The following is a 15,023-nucleotide window of genomic DNA, read 5'->3' as shown; positions in this document are numbered from 1 at the left end:
GTTTAGAGAAATAGTCAGTCATAAATAAAATGAATTTAGCTTTACCTGGGGCCGTTGGCAGAGGGCCGACAATATCCATCCCCCATTTCATGAATGGCCACGGGGATAGGACTGAGTGAAGTTGTTCTCCGGGTTGATGGATCATTGGTGCAAACCTTTAACATTTATCACATTTTCGAACAAACTCCGTAGTATCTTTTTCCATGCTATCCTAGTAGTATCCTGCTCTAATGATTTTGTGAATTAACGATTCGGTGCCGGAGTGGTTCCCATAGGTGCCTTCGTGGACCTCTCGTAAAACATAATCGGTGTCTCCTGGTCCTAAACATACTGCCAATGGTCCATCAAATGTCCATCTGTATAATGTTCCATCTTCATCTAATGTAAATCGAGCAGCTTTGGTTCGTAGGGCCCTCGACTCTTTAGGGTCCGATGGGAGCTTTCCGTTCTTCAAGTATTCAATATACTTATTCCTCCAATCCCAGAACAAGCTTGTAGAGTTTATCTCAGCATGGCCTTCCTCGATCTCAGATCTCGAGAGTTGAAAGACAGACTCCAAGCTGATATCATCTTCCTCGACCGACGAACCCAGATTTGCAAGTGCATCGACTTAGTGTTTTTTTCTCGAGGTACATGTTGTAAAGTCCATTCCTTGATACGGTGCAATGTTACCTGCAGCTTGTCCAAATACCTGTGCATTCTATCCTCTCGAACTTCGAAGGTTTTGTTTACTTGGTTCACCACCAGTAAAGAGTCACACTTGGCTTTAACGACTTCTGCTCCCAAGATTTTAGCTAGCTCGAGACCTGCAATCATGGCCTCGTACTCGGCCTCATTATTAGTTAACCTAGAAGTTTTGATAGACAGCCTAATAGTGCTACCCGTGGACGGCTTCAAAATGATGCCTAACCCGGACCCCTTCACATTCGAAGCACCGTCTGTGAAAAGGGTCCACACCCCCGATGATGTACCTGATTTTAACAAAAGTTCCTTTTCAACTTCGGGTACGAGGACTGGCATGAAATCGGCCACGAAGTCCGCCAAAATTTGGGACTTGATGGCCGTTCGAAGTTGATACTCGATAACATACCCACTGAGTTCGACGGCTCATTTGGCCAATCAGCCCGATAGTTCGGGCTTGTGCAAAATATTACGAAGTGGATAAGTGGTTAACACACATATGGGGTGATATTAAAAGTACGATTTTAACTTTCTAGAGGTGCTTATCAGTGCAAGTGCCAATTTCTCTAAGTGTGGATATCTAGTTTCTGCTTCTCCTAGGGTTCGACTTACATAATAAACGGGAAATTGCATACCTTGCTCTTCTCGAACCACTTACCGCGATTTCCGATACTGCCAAGTACAAGTAAAGTTTCTCATCTGCCTTTGGAGTGTAAAGCAGTGGTGAGCTCGATAGGTATCACTTTAATTCCTCTAATGCTTGTTGGAATCCGGGGTCCAGGTGAAATCATTCTTCTTTTTGAGTAGAGAGAAAAATCCGTGGCTTCGATCTGTTGATCTCGAGATGAATCGGCCTAAAGCTGCTATCTGTCCAGTTAGCCTCTGCACGACTTTTACACTATCCATGACGGTGATGTCCTCGATGGCCTTGATTTTATTGGGGTTGATCTCGATCCCCCGATTTGATACCATGAAGTCCAGGAATTTGCCCGAACCGACCCCAAAAGCACATTTCTCGGGGTTGAGCTTCGTGTTATATTTCCTCAAAATCTTGAACGTTTCCTACAAATGAGCCAAATGGTCCTCTACGCGCAGGGACTTAACTAGCATGTCATCGATATAAACTTCCATTGACTTACCTAGTTGTTCTTCGAACATTTTATTTACTAGGCGTTGGTAAGTAGCTCCGCCTTTTTTTAGCCCGAAGGCGTTACAGCAATATGTTCCATACTTGGTGATAAATGAAGTCTTTTCTTGGTTTTCCGGGTTCATTTGAATTTGATTATACCCGGAATAGGCATCGAGAAAGGTAAGGATCTCGTGGCCAGCCGTGGCGTCGATCATGCGATCGATGTTAGGCAGTGGAAAAGAATCTTTGGGGCATGCCTTGTTTAAATCCTTATAATCTACACACATTCTAAGTTTTTTCCTTTTTTAGGGACTACGACTACATTGGCTAACCATTAGGGATATTTCACCTCCCGAATGGACCCTATTTTGAGAAGTTTAGTTACCTCATCCTTTATGAATGCGTGCTTTACCTCGGACTGGGGCCTTCTCTTTTGCTTCACCGGTTTGAACCTAGGGTCCAGCCACATTCACCGGTAAAATAATTCCCCTTAAGTTGTTTCACTAGCCATGTTGAAGCCGTTTAAGACCCGAGCTGCCGGCACGATTTGATCTTGTAGGCCAAGTTGCTCCACGACCCTCGATCGGACGATATTCGTCGAGCTACCTGGATCCATTAAAACACGCTTAACTTGAACTTCATTTAATAAGATAGAAATTACCAGAGCGTCATTGTGTGGCTGAGAAATGCCTTCTGCTTCTTCGTCGTTGAATGATAAGAAGCCTTCGGGCACATAATCTCAGATTCGTTGTTCCCTAGTGATTGATACCTTGGTGACTTTGAATATGGGTCCTTGTGGAATGTCAACCACACCGAAGATCATATAAATGACATGCTGGGGTTCCTCCTGTTCATTTTTCCTATTGGCGTCCCTTTCTCAGAAATGATTCTTGGCTCGATCACTGAGGAACTCTCAACGGTGGCCCTCATTGAATAGACAGGCTACCTTCTCCCTCAACTGCCTGCAATCCTTGGTCTTGTGACCATGCGTGCCATGATACATGCACATCAAATTTGGGTTTCTTATGGAAGGATCGGTCTGTATGGTTCTGGGCCACCTAGTATCTTTGATCTTTCCGATTGTCGATACAATGCCCGATTCCTCGACGCTAAAGTTATATTCCGATAACCAAGGTGCATCTATGGGATCAACATGCTTATCAAAACCACTTTTGCTCATAAGTCCCCGGGAATTCTGTCCTCAATCACTTCTTCGATCGTTCTGGGCGGAATTGCGTCCTAAACTGCTGTTCCTTCGATCGGTATATGGTTGATATCGTTCTCTGTTCGACCTTAGCTCCCTGTGACATCCCTCGGGGTTTTAACTGCCGACCTATTTGGATGTACTGAACCGGAAGGGGCTCCTAATATGTCGTCCTCTACCCTGATCTTTGACTCATATCGATTGTGCACATCTGCCCAAGTTATAGCTGGATACTCGACCAAATTTTGTTTCAACTGTCTGATGCTATCGAACTCCGCTCGTTCAACCCTTGGGTGAAAGCTTGAACGGCCCAATCATCTGTGACCGGTGGCAATTCCTTGCGTTCTTTTGAAATCGGGATACAAACTCCCTCAGCATTTCGTTATCCCTTTGTCTTATCTTGAAAATGTCAGATTTCCTCGTTGCGACCTTTATGGCCCCGGCGTGTGCCTTCACGAAAGAATCTGCTAACATGGCAAACGAATCGATGGAATTTGGTGGCAGGTTGTGATACCAAATCATTGCTCTCTTTGATAAAGTTTCCCCAAATTTTTTCAACAAAACGGACTCGATCTCATCATCATCTAAGTCATTGCCCTTTATTTCGCATGTGTACGAAGTGATGTATTCATTAAGATCAGTGGTCCCGTTGTATTTAGGTATATCCGGCGTATGGAACTTCTTGGGAATGGGCTTTGAAGCCGCACTCTGAGGAAAAGGCTTCTGCACAAACTTTTTCGAATCCAAACCCTTTAGGATTGGGGGTGCCCCCGGTATCTGATCAACTCGGTCGTTGTATGTTTCCTTTTTTTTATCATTGTCTTCAATCTTCTTCTCTCCTGACTCAACTCTTTTGGTGAGCTCCTCAAGCATTTTCATTATTGCAGGATCAGTTCCTGATTCGTTATCATTCGACCTTTATGGCACTGGCTCAGTACGGCGAGTGATTTCTTGCTCGACTCCACTCGGAGTCCTCTGTTGATTTTTCAACTGAGCAATAGCGGCGCTGAGCCTGTAGCATCTCGAATATCACTTGGAGACTAACTCCTCCATCTCCTCTGCCCTACGTGCCTTGACCACCAGATCGGCCTTCCCTACGCACACTCCCTTCGGAGTCCACGCCTAGGTCCGCATTTAAAGCAACGTTTGAACTAATATCGACTAGATAAGCAATCGGTGCTCCTCTGAGATTAGCCGATGGCACCCCATCTACTGGAGCAATTACATCGTCGTTTTTCCCATGAGATCCTAAACCATCATCGCCATGTATGGGTGCGTTTTGAGAGTTTGACATGTTTTAACCTGAGAGAAAAAATACTTGACAAGAACAAGTGTCAAATAACGTGTGTTATCAAAATCAGCACCGAAACAATCACTATTATCCTTAGCCCCACGGTGGATACCAAACTGTTTACCCCAAAATTCGATTAACAATTAAACTTGTATTGTGGTTTTAAGGATATGTAATTTATGTGTGGCTATAATTCCATAGTTTTGTACATTATGTGCCTTGCATTTTACATGCTTTAATGATAAATTACACTTTACTTGCATGTAATGGAGTCTATTTTATGTGTAGGTGAATTGGAGATGAAAGTAGAGCAAAAAGGATACTTAAACGTTGAAAGTGTGCTTGAGAACAGTGAAAATGAGAGGCCAGGCAAAGGCCAGCTCAACCAGGCTTTAGCCTGGCTAGGCCAGCCAAAGGCTAGGCTGAACCAGGCTTTAGCCTGGCGAGGCCAGCTAAAGGCCAGGCTTAACCAGGCTTTAGGCTGGCGACGCCAGGCTTGGGGCTAAATCCAGTCCGAGTTTTGAAGACTTAATTCACCTCCTGGTTTGACTAGGACTTGGCCTACACGTTTAGGTCTTTTCCTACACATATCAATAGACCTAAAAATATCACTTTTGACATACTTTAGACAGACGACAGAGAGACCGACATTAGACCGGGGATTTAACCTAAGGAGGCAAAACACACTAGGAGCAAGGCGGAGAATTCTTCTATGAGTTTTTTACTTCCTTCTTCCTATTTCCATTATTAGTTATGAATTCTAGTATTTTAATTATGCATACTATTATGAATATCTAATTTGTTATCTAGGATTTTAATGGAACCTTTTGGAAGATGATTTTCCTATTACGTTAATATAGATTTGATGTAGCTTTTTCTCTATTTGTTCAACTACGTTTATATTGTGGTTGGTTGAAGAGCTCTTAATTGACTATGCCTATTTAATGTGTATTACTCGGGAGAGAGTGCATATTTAGGTAGTTGTTGTAAAACATCACTCCTAACGTATATGAGGGATCAATATGAAGGGTTTAAAGGTGGGATTAGAGATAACGAAACCTTGGTGCGATTCGAATTAGCCGTACTTAATGCCAGCTAGCGTAATTCGGGAGAATATGTCTAATAAATTGTGGTAATTACTCGGGAGGGAGTTACGACAGTCAGAGTGCTCATGATCGATAGAGAAAACTTAGTCAAATTTATAGGAAACGTAGCGGAAAGGATTCCAACAATAGGGCAAATTATAACTCTAGACCTCCTTAATCTTGTCTCCAACCCGTAGTATCTTTAGCTGTTAATCTACTACGTTAATTATTTAGTTAATTAGATATAAGAATCTCAATATTTATAACTTAGGAATCGTTCGAGCTTATCTCCTTAGCAATATTGAAGAGTTGTAGCTAAGATTTAGTTCTCTGTGGGATTCGACTTCAGGACTTGTTAACAGAAATATATTTGCAACGACCGCTTAGTCCTTTTTATAAGGCATAGTTGGGTGTGATCGGTAATTTAATTCAATGCCAATAGATAAAGGCCAAGAAGTGCACAATGCTACATTGGTTGCTTGGGCCAGTTAGATTTGCTCTTCCACCCCTCGAGCATTGCCGAAAACATGATGCCAAATTGGGGGTCCAATTCATAAGTTCGAAGTGGAGGCAAAAAGTGATTCACGTCGTGCCGCGATGTTAAATCAAGCGCTTGTTGGGAGGCAACCTAGCTTTACTGCTTTCTTTTATTTTTTTATTTTTATTTTTTTAATTATATTATTTTTGTAGTGTCGATTTTGATTTTCTAGGAGCATGAAAAGCGAAGCTATTGGAAGGATGCAACAGCAAACCAGATGGTTGGAACTAATTGTGAGGTATCCGCACGAAGGACCAAGCCTGGGAGAAGTCTGAGTACCCCATGAGCTGCTACTGCTTCGGCCTTTGGCCTACTAGGGAGTTTCTTTTACCCTCTTATTAGTATGGTGTGCATTGGGGACAATGCACAATTTTAAGTGTGAGGTGAGGAGATTGTCTGGTGACTTTCTATGTTGTTTTAATTGTGTTAGTTTAATTGAATATATTTTTGATTTTTTAGAAAAACGAAAAAAAAAAAAGATTGGACTTTTTCCGACGATGGATATCCTAGACAATTTTCTTGAGGGATTTAAGTCTAAAGAAAAAAATATAAAAAGATTTTCTTTGTAGGTAGTGTAGTAATTCCCCCTTGGTTTTTCTTTGTGTCGCGGCTCTTTTCCAAGGGTTTTGTTTGAACCGGGTGTAGTTAGTTTTATTTTTTTTAGGAGTAGGAACTAGTGTGAGATGAACTGAATCGCAGCAATATCTCTGAGCTTTGTGATGCCTTGAGAATAGTCAGTACTCTAGTTGTGACGCTTAGGCTCAATTTTTGACTCTAGGATAAATACCTTAAATCGTGGATTATTAAATTTGGTTAACTACTTTGACTGGAGTGTCGTGATAAAAACCAATCCTGATGAGTTATGTGCCATGTCTGTGTGAGGTTTGTATGTATTCTGTGCATTGCAATTGATGTCTAGAACTTGCCCCGTGTGTGTGCAAAGCGAAATAGTCATTTTGTTCAGTCTTGGAAGTGATATAAGCGTTTATTTGTTGAGCCAGATATGTATATTTTACCCGCCTAATTGTTATGTATCGTAGTTAACCCCTTTGAGCCTGTAATCCTTTTTCTTTGGCAACCCCATTACAAGCCTTACCCAATTGTTTGAATTAACCATCTATTTGAACCTTTTCACCTCTCATGAGCACTTGAATTGTTATGAACTTCGTAAAAGTTAAAGTGTGGGGTGGTTGGTTTGGCCTTTGAGTGGAACTAATGAAATAAGCAGAAAGGTGCACTGTTTTGAAAAAAAAAAGTAAAAGCCACTTGAATTGAAAAAAAAAATAGTTGTATTGTTGCGAAGAATATTCCTTGATGGTGGTGGCTTTTGATGTAATTGTGCTTAAAGAAGTATGGGGTAATATACATTGATGTGAAGGTGGAGTTTTGGTTTGACATAAGTATGGGCTTGAATGTTAAAGTATATGTATTAAAGTGCTTAGGGAGGTGTAGTCACTTTTATATCCAAATGTATCCTACCCGACCCGTAGCCTACATTACAACCAATTAAAGTCCTACTTGATCCTAGATTGAATGAGCTCGATTAGTAGAGTAGTACACTACGGGCAAGCCTATGGTTTATCTTTTGTAGCATATGAATGTTATTTTTGAGAGCGAGTGCATTCTTTCTATCTTGAGTTCCTAATTGTTCTTAAATTTTATTGTGTGTGGAACTACTCTCTTTTGCATTGTGTGGGCACTTGATTTATGAAGGAAAGGTAATGTCATTGACCTCCATGTTGGAGTAAGTGAGTGAGTTGTGAATAATGCATGGTACTTGCGAGTCAAATCTTGAGGTGAAGATGTTACACCCTTGGGCTTAGTCTATTTTAAAGATTCTTGGTGTGATGAGTTAGGAGAGTTGCTTAAAAAGGTCGTGTCTATAAGTGTAGTTTGATTGATCGAGGACGAGTAATGTTTAAGTGTGGGGTTTTGATGTGTGGATAATTCCATAGTTTCGTACATTATGTGCCTTGCATTTTACATGCTTTAATGATAAATTACACTTTATTTGTGTGCAATGGAGTCTATTTTATGTGTAGGAGAATTGGAAATGAAAGTAGAGCAAAATGGATACTTAAACATTGAAAGTGTGCTCGAGAACAGTGAAAAGGAGAGGCCAGGCAAAGGCCAGCTCAACCAGGCTTTAGCCTGGCGAGGCCAGCCAAAGGCTGAGGCTGGCGACGCCGGGCCTGAGGCCAGGTCCAGTCCGAGTTTTGAAGACTTAATTCGCCTCCTAGTTTGACTAGGACTTGTGCTACACGTTTAGGTCTTTTCCTACACATATAAATAGATCTAAAAACGTCACTTTTGACATTCTTTAGACTGACGACAGAGAGACCGACATTAGATCGAGGATTTGATCTAAGGAGGCAAGAACACACTAAGAGCAAGGTGGAGAATTCTTCTACGAGTTTTTCACTTCCTTCTTCCTATTTCCATTGTTAGTTATGAGTTATAGTATTCTATTATACATACTATTATGAATAGCTAATTTGTTATCTAGGGTTTTGATGGAACTTTTTGGAGGATGATTTTCCTGTTACGTTAATATAGATTTGGTGTAGCTTTTTCTCTATTTGTTCAACTACGTTTATATTGTGGTTGGTTGAAGAGCTCTCAATTGACTGTGCCTATTTAGTGTGTATTACTCGGGAGAGAGTGCATATTTAGGTAGTTGTTGTACAACATCACTCCTAACGTATATGAGGGATCAATATGAACGGTTTAAAGGTGGGATTAGGGATAACGAAACCTTGGTGCGATCTGAATGAGTCGTACTTAATGCCAGCTAGCGTAATTCAGGAGAATATGTCTAGTAAATTATGGTAATTACTCGGGAGAGAGTTACGACAGTCAGAGTGCTCATGACCGGTAGAGAAAACTTAGGCAAATTTATAGGAAATGCAGCGGAAAAGATTCCGACAATAGGGGAAATCATAACTCTAGACCTCCTTTATCTTGTCTCCAACCCGTAGTATCTTTAGTTGTTAATCTACTACGTTAATTATTTAGTTAATTAGATATAAGAATCTTAATATTTATAACTTAGGAATTGTTCGAGCTTATCTCCTTAGCAATATTGAATAGTTGTAGCTAAGCCTTAGTTTTTTGTGGGATTCGACTCCAGGACTTGTAAACCGGATTATATTTGCAACGACCGCTTAGTTCTTTTTATAAGGCATAGTTGGGCGTGATCAATAATTTCATTCAATGCCAATTGATAAACAAAGGATTAAATAGATAAATTAGAGAACAAAGTAAACGAACCAGTATGTAAGCCAAATCTCGACCTCGACCTCGACCTCGACCTGCGATAGTCTCGAGGTATGATAATAGGAATAGCAAATTATAAAGCAGCTCTGATGAACAGTAAGTGAAATAGCAAGAGAGTAATGTGCGTATATTTTCTTATCAATGAATAATAATGAATGTCTTACAAATGAATGGGATCCCCCTTTATATAATAGGGGAGTCCTAAATAAGGTACACCTCTAATTGTAGTAGGAAATCATATTTGACAACTGTTTAACCGTCGAAGACCAATCCATTCCGAAATTCACGCCGTGCTCCCCGGCCCGTTGCGGGTGTCTCGCTCTTTCCGTTATTGAATCATACCGGCACCATCTCGAAGCATGCTTTCTTCTGACCCCGATAAGTGTTATCAACCTCGACCTTGGAAAGGAACTTCGACCCCGAGCTCGACGTCCTGGTCTTCCGACGTGGTATCACTTTTTTCATCGAAAAACAAAATCGGGTAGCCCCGATTTTCACCGTATACATAAACATACGATGTATACCTTTGCTGTGGTAGGTAAAATTTCCTTAAACCACCCATTTTGAACAGATAGACCCATGAAAGCTTGGGCTGGTTATATGGGCCCAAAATATTCTTTACTGAATGGGGCAAGTCTTGAAATGGTCTGATTGTGTCAGTTCATCATTCATACATGATACAGCATACAATCGGACAAGTATCATTTGCAATTCTTAGATAGCATAATACAAGAAATTGGTTCTGATTATAATTTTTCATGTTAACTTTTTTTGTTTTTATTTCAAGTGTTTGATGTTTTTTTTTCCAACCATATATTATATGTGCATGAACGTGAAAGTCACAATTTTTGAAGTGGGAAAGAAAAAGATTTATTAAAATTTTCGAATGATTCTTGTCTCTAAAATTACAAAAAAGTAAACATTAATTAAATTGTTAAAACATAACAAGATGGCCTAATCATTTCTTATTTGCTAATTGATCTAGAAAGAGGTATTTTGACATCCAATTATTCTTACTTTAATTGCAAATCCTTTGTTTATGAGAAATATATAATTAGTCTAAGAAAGTCAAAGTTCACATTGCAATTCTGACTTCTCTCCTGTTGTATTGATGGACCAATGTAATGCTACTCACGTCTCCTCTTTGTTTTTATATTATATTTTCCCTCGCCAAATTTTTCTGTTGAGACATTTAATAGCATACACACGTGTGACTGTGTGATCTTTGTCTGGATATGCTTAATTTCAATCTGAGAAAGAAAAAAAAAACATAAGTTATGCATGTTGTATTTTGTTTTATGTACGCAGAGAGGGTTTAGAGTTTTGGGGGTGAGTCCATTTGAACCCATTATTTTGAACATGAAGGAGATATATATATATATATATATATATATATATATATATATATATATATATATATATATATATATATATATATATATATATATGAAGAATCTTGAAAATAATACAAATATTAAGTTTTAAAGTCATATTTTTAAAGATTTTAGGATCTTTAACTCATCATATTTAGACCTTAAATCCGCCTATTTAGTTGGTTGTAAACATACATATATGTTAAAGTTGACGACAATCAGCTTATCTTTATCACAATGCTGTGAATCATAGAATTGTTCAGAATATTCTCCCCATATGATCCATTCCGAGACATTGCTTACTAAAATAAACAAGGGATCAACCGTTCATATTAGGCGCTTTAATTAATTTTCGCGTTTCTTACTATATTACACGATTTATAAGTCCTAGTTAAAGTGGCTTGTTTTATTTGGACACGTCACACGAGTATTAAACTAACGTTTAGCAACCGACTGCTTTAATTGATCAATCTTTATAGATTTGTCGACATATTAAAGCATAAATGGATAATCTGCCACAAAGCTTGTAACAAAAATACTCATTTCAAGCTTTGAGATATGCTAGAAACTCATTTCAACTCATTGTAGGACACACAAACATTATCCAGGATCTAGCATTTGACAATTTGCCAGTTTGGGCCTGCTATAAGAAGTTGGGGTCTTTATATAAATAACTGATTAGATTTATTGTTTACTTTTCTTAGCGGATATACATAAATTATACAGTAATTATACACAATTAAACACATATTATATACAAAATTATATATATCGATTATTTTTAATTTAAACGGTTGAGTGCGCGATTATTCAGTTTAATTTTTCTAAGAAAGGTTTGGTTGACATTGACTTGTAGGTGTCGACACAAGTAGGGGAACCCAAACCTCCATCTTACTAACCATTAATATTCCACTCTACAATTTATTTTTAATAATTATAACAGTTAGATTATTCCAAACTAGATTTCAATCTGTCATACAGTCAGTCAGTTGGAGTTGCGCTAGTTTTCAAAGTTATTTAGTTTTATCAATAATTGAAAAGTACTTCTGGAGTTGTTTTTCAATTTTTGCAAAAAAATAAAATTTTATTCTAGTGGTGTTAAGTAAAATTATTGAATTTCCCCCCACATGTTCTTGAACCAAAAGTCATCGAGCCATTCGGTTAAAGGTGGCCATCCACTATCGATCTGTCATGTTCAAAAAATAACGTAACGAGAAATGCCATTTTCTTATGTATACATGAAAGTCATTACATTCATTTCTTATTTATTATACTATTTATAAAAATCAACCTATTTCAAACCCAAAGGACAAGTTAGAGATTAAAATAACGACCTATATGTGAAACTTTACTTCTATCAAATTGTTCCAACATCTTTAACCTTGTCACGATTTGAGTCTTTTGCTTTTTATTGTTTAAGAAATTAAATGGAAGCATTAAACATATAATTTGTGCTAGGAAATAGGCTATATTTTAAGTTATACGCGGATTGACTTTTTTGAAATGCTAGTTAACTGCAATTACTTAATCTGCTGAAGAAAAAGATCACAATCCATACAGAAGTTTGGTCATTCCAAAATATGAAATGAATCGTTCATTATATAGTGCTTTGACCACTCATTTATCCTGGTCCCTTTCACACAGTAAACATATAATTTTTTAGGCTAACTTCCTAATTTAATTTCCATTAATTAGGTTAATTTATTTTCAGTCAATGACTTCACATTCTGGTTAAATGCTGATTCCCTTGTTTTACTATACCAAAACTTCACATTAAACTTATCGATTTCCGATTTGTCGTCATTTTTATCTTCAGTCAAACTTCTACTTGTTTGGGGGATGTTAAAAGAGTCTACTTTTGCAAACGATAGAGACAATGACATGCATTAATAAACTAGTAACGCCATTTTTGCATAGTATGCTTCCAAAATATAAGTTTGTTAAATAAAGGTTAAACATTTCGAAATACTTTTGAATTACTTATAGCCGAAGAAGAACACAAGAAGACGCAAATTTACAGCGCACTATTTAGTATATAGAAATATGGACAATAGACCTTCGTGGCCCGGTCTTTCTCCGGACCTACGCATAACGGGAATTTAGTACACCGTGTTGTCCTAGTATATAAAAGTAAGCTATGATAATAGAAGGTAGCAATTATCAGGTAAAATAGTCAAAGCTATACAAATTGATCCGTACACCACCCTATGAAAAATTATTAGTAATAGAAAGAGAGAAACACACTTTCAAATAGTTGCTTGCTTGCTTATATCTGTATGGGTCAAAATCTGACGGCATATGGATTAATGTTAACAGGAATGGAAGGAGGTCGACTAAGGCGTGGTCGTACCCACAGGGCGTAATGACGACGAAGACCTCGGCCGCAGCCGAAGATGGAGCCCTCGAAAAGCTGTATGGCGGAGTGGATGTCGTGATATTTAAAGGAGAGGCGACGTGAAGGACAGTAAGGAGACGAAGGCACTCTGGTTAAGGACCGATGGACAAAAGACAATACTGATAATATATATATGGGGCAAGGATAGCGTTCCTCCAATACGGCCGATAGTGTCCTTCAGCGCCGCCACTCTCGCCAAAGCCGACACTCGAGCATCCTCGGCTTTTTCCATCTCGGCCACTTTCCTTTCCAGCTCGGCCAACTTCCTCATCCATTGTACGCTTAAAGCTTCGAATCTGGTAGCGTTTTACTCAAGTTCGGCTTGTAAAGATAACACCTTCGCCTGAAGGTCCTCGCACTCCGCGGCAACCCCTTTGCCCACCTCAAGCTCCTCGTCTTTGGAATGGAGCAGCTCCTCGTGCTCACTGCATCTACGGATAGACCGCATCAGTTCCTGATCTCTTTTCTCCAATTCCTCCCTGAGGGACTAGGTACTAGCACCCGCTCAGAGCTGCTCGTGCATCTCGCGGCACCTGTTGCGATACCGCCGATACTTCTCGACCATTTTCAGAAAAATCTCGGCCCGCATCTCAGCCCTACGAGCACCCAGCATGTAAGTCTAAAAAAGAAAGGGAGAGGAGAAAGGAGAGAATGAGTCAGTGCAAAGACAAAGGTCATAAAACAAACAAATAAAGAGTCAAAAGGGAACTCACCCTCAAGGCCATCGCGGCCATACCACGTGACAGCTCAGAATCGCTGACCTCCTGAAGGGATCCGCTCTGAGCAGCGGAGCACAAAAGATCAAACTGCGGCACCAAGTCCACCGTGTCTTGCAACAGATTGAGATCCGTCGAAATTTCAAGTATACGGGAAGGGCCTTCCGCCCTTACCACAGTTCGAGTAAAGCCCTTCTCGAACATCCTCACGTCCTCGGGGTCGAGGCTGGATTCGGATTCATAATCCTCAACCATGACGCCTTTTCCCCTTTCGCTAGCCGAAGATGGTGCACGTTTCGGCCAAGATGACGATGGCCTGCTCGGAACGACAACAGCAGCCTCGGAGCTCCGCCCCTCCGTCACAATAGCCTCCTGAACGCCTGCAACGGGCGTCGCCTCCGCAACCGGGTTGGCACCACCGTCGGTCTCATGTGCCGTCGAAACAAGGCCGCCCCTCGAAGGCGTTTTGACTGAAGAAGCCTCTCCAACACTATCCTTCGCCTCTTCAACAGGATCCTCCACTACCGACGCGGGAGGACTCGCCCGTTGAACAGACTGCGGAAACCGGAGTCTCCGGTTGAGGATTAACCTCCAAGCGTACAGCTTTGGCCGTGGGCGCGGTCCGACGAGCGGCCAGACCTTCTATGCCCTCGCCTGCAGAAGCTCTTGGTGCGGAACGGGTAGAGGGCACCGGTTGAAGGAACGCAAGCGGAGGAGCCCTCGTCCTTCTCACTCCTCTGCGACCTATCAGTAAGAAGGGACTTGATTACATAACAAGGAGGTAAACTGAGAAGAAGAGAGCAAAGCGAAACCACAACGAACCGACTCACCGGTAAGCGGCTTGCGCCCAAACTTCTCGTGGAAAGACGCCCACTCACGAATCCCCACTGTGTGGGGGAGAATTGCGCTCACCACTCGCGGATATCGGCAACCAGCGGGGGAGGTAGTCTCTCGGCTGCAAAAACAAAAGCAATCCTTAGCGAAGTCGTTAAAGGAAGACGACCGATAGCCATCTTAAGAAAAATTACACAAAGTAAACGAAAAGGAGAACTTACGAGCGAATTTTTACGTCTTAGGAAACCCGCCGGGTTTGATACGACATGCTCTGTTCGGACATAGAAGTAATTTTCCCAGAAGCGGCGGTTGGTCTTGTCATCCATCTTCACCACCAAGCTCTTGGTTCCTCGATGACGCATGTGAATCATCGTACCATGAAGAAAATGGGGGGCGAAGAGGTGGAGCATGTGCCCTAGAGAAATTCCTCGGCCGGCCAGCTCTGCGTACTTGATGAGCATGAGGAAAATCTTATACCCATAAGGAGAGAGTTGGGCCGGG

Source organism: Nicotiana attenuata, unplaced genomic scaffold (assembly GCF_001879085.1).
Source record: "Nicotiana attenuata strain UT unplaced genomic scaffold, NIATTr2, whole genome shotgun sequence".
Classification (NCBI taxonomy): Eukaryota; Viridiplantae; Streptophyta; class Magnoliopsida; order Solanales; family Solanaceae; genus Nicotiana; species Nicotiana attenuata.
The sequence above is the reverse complement of the archived record's forward strand: the minus strand, read 5'-3'. Positions refer to the sequence as shown.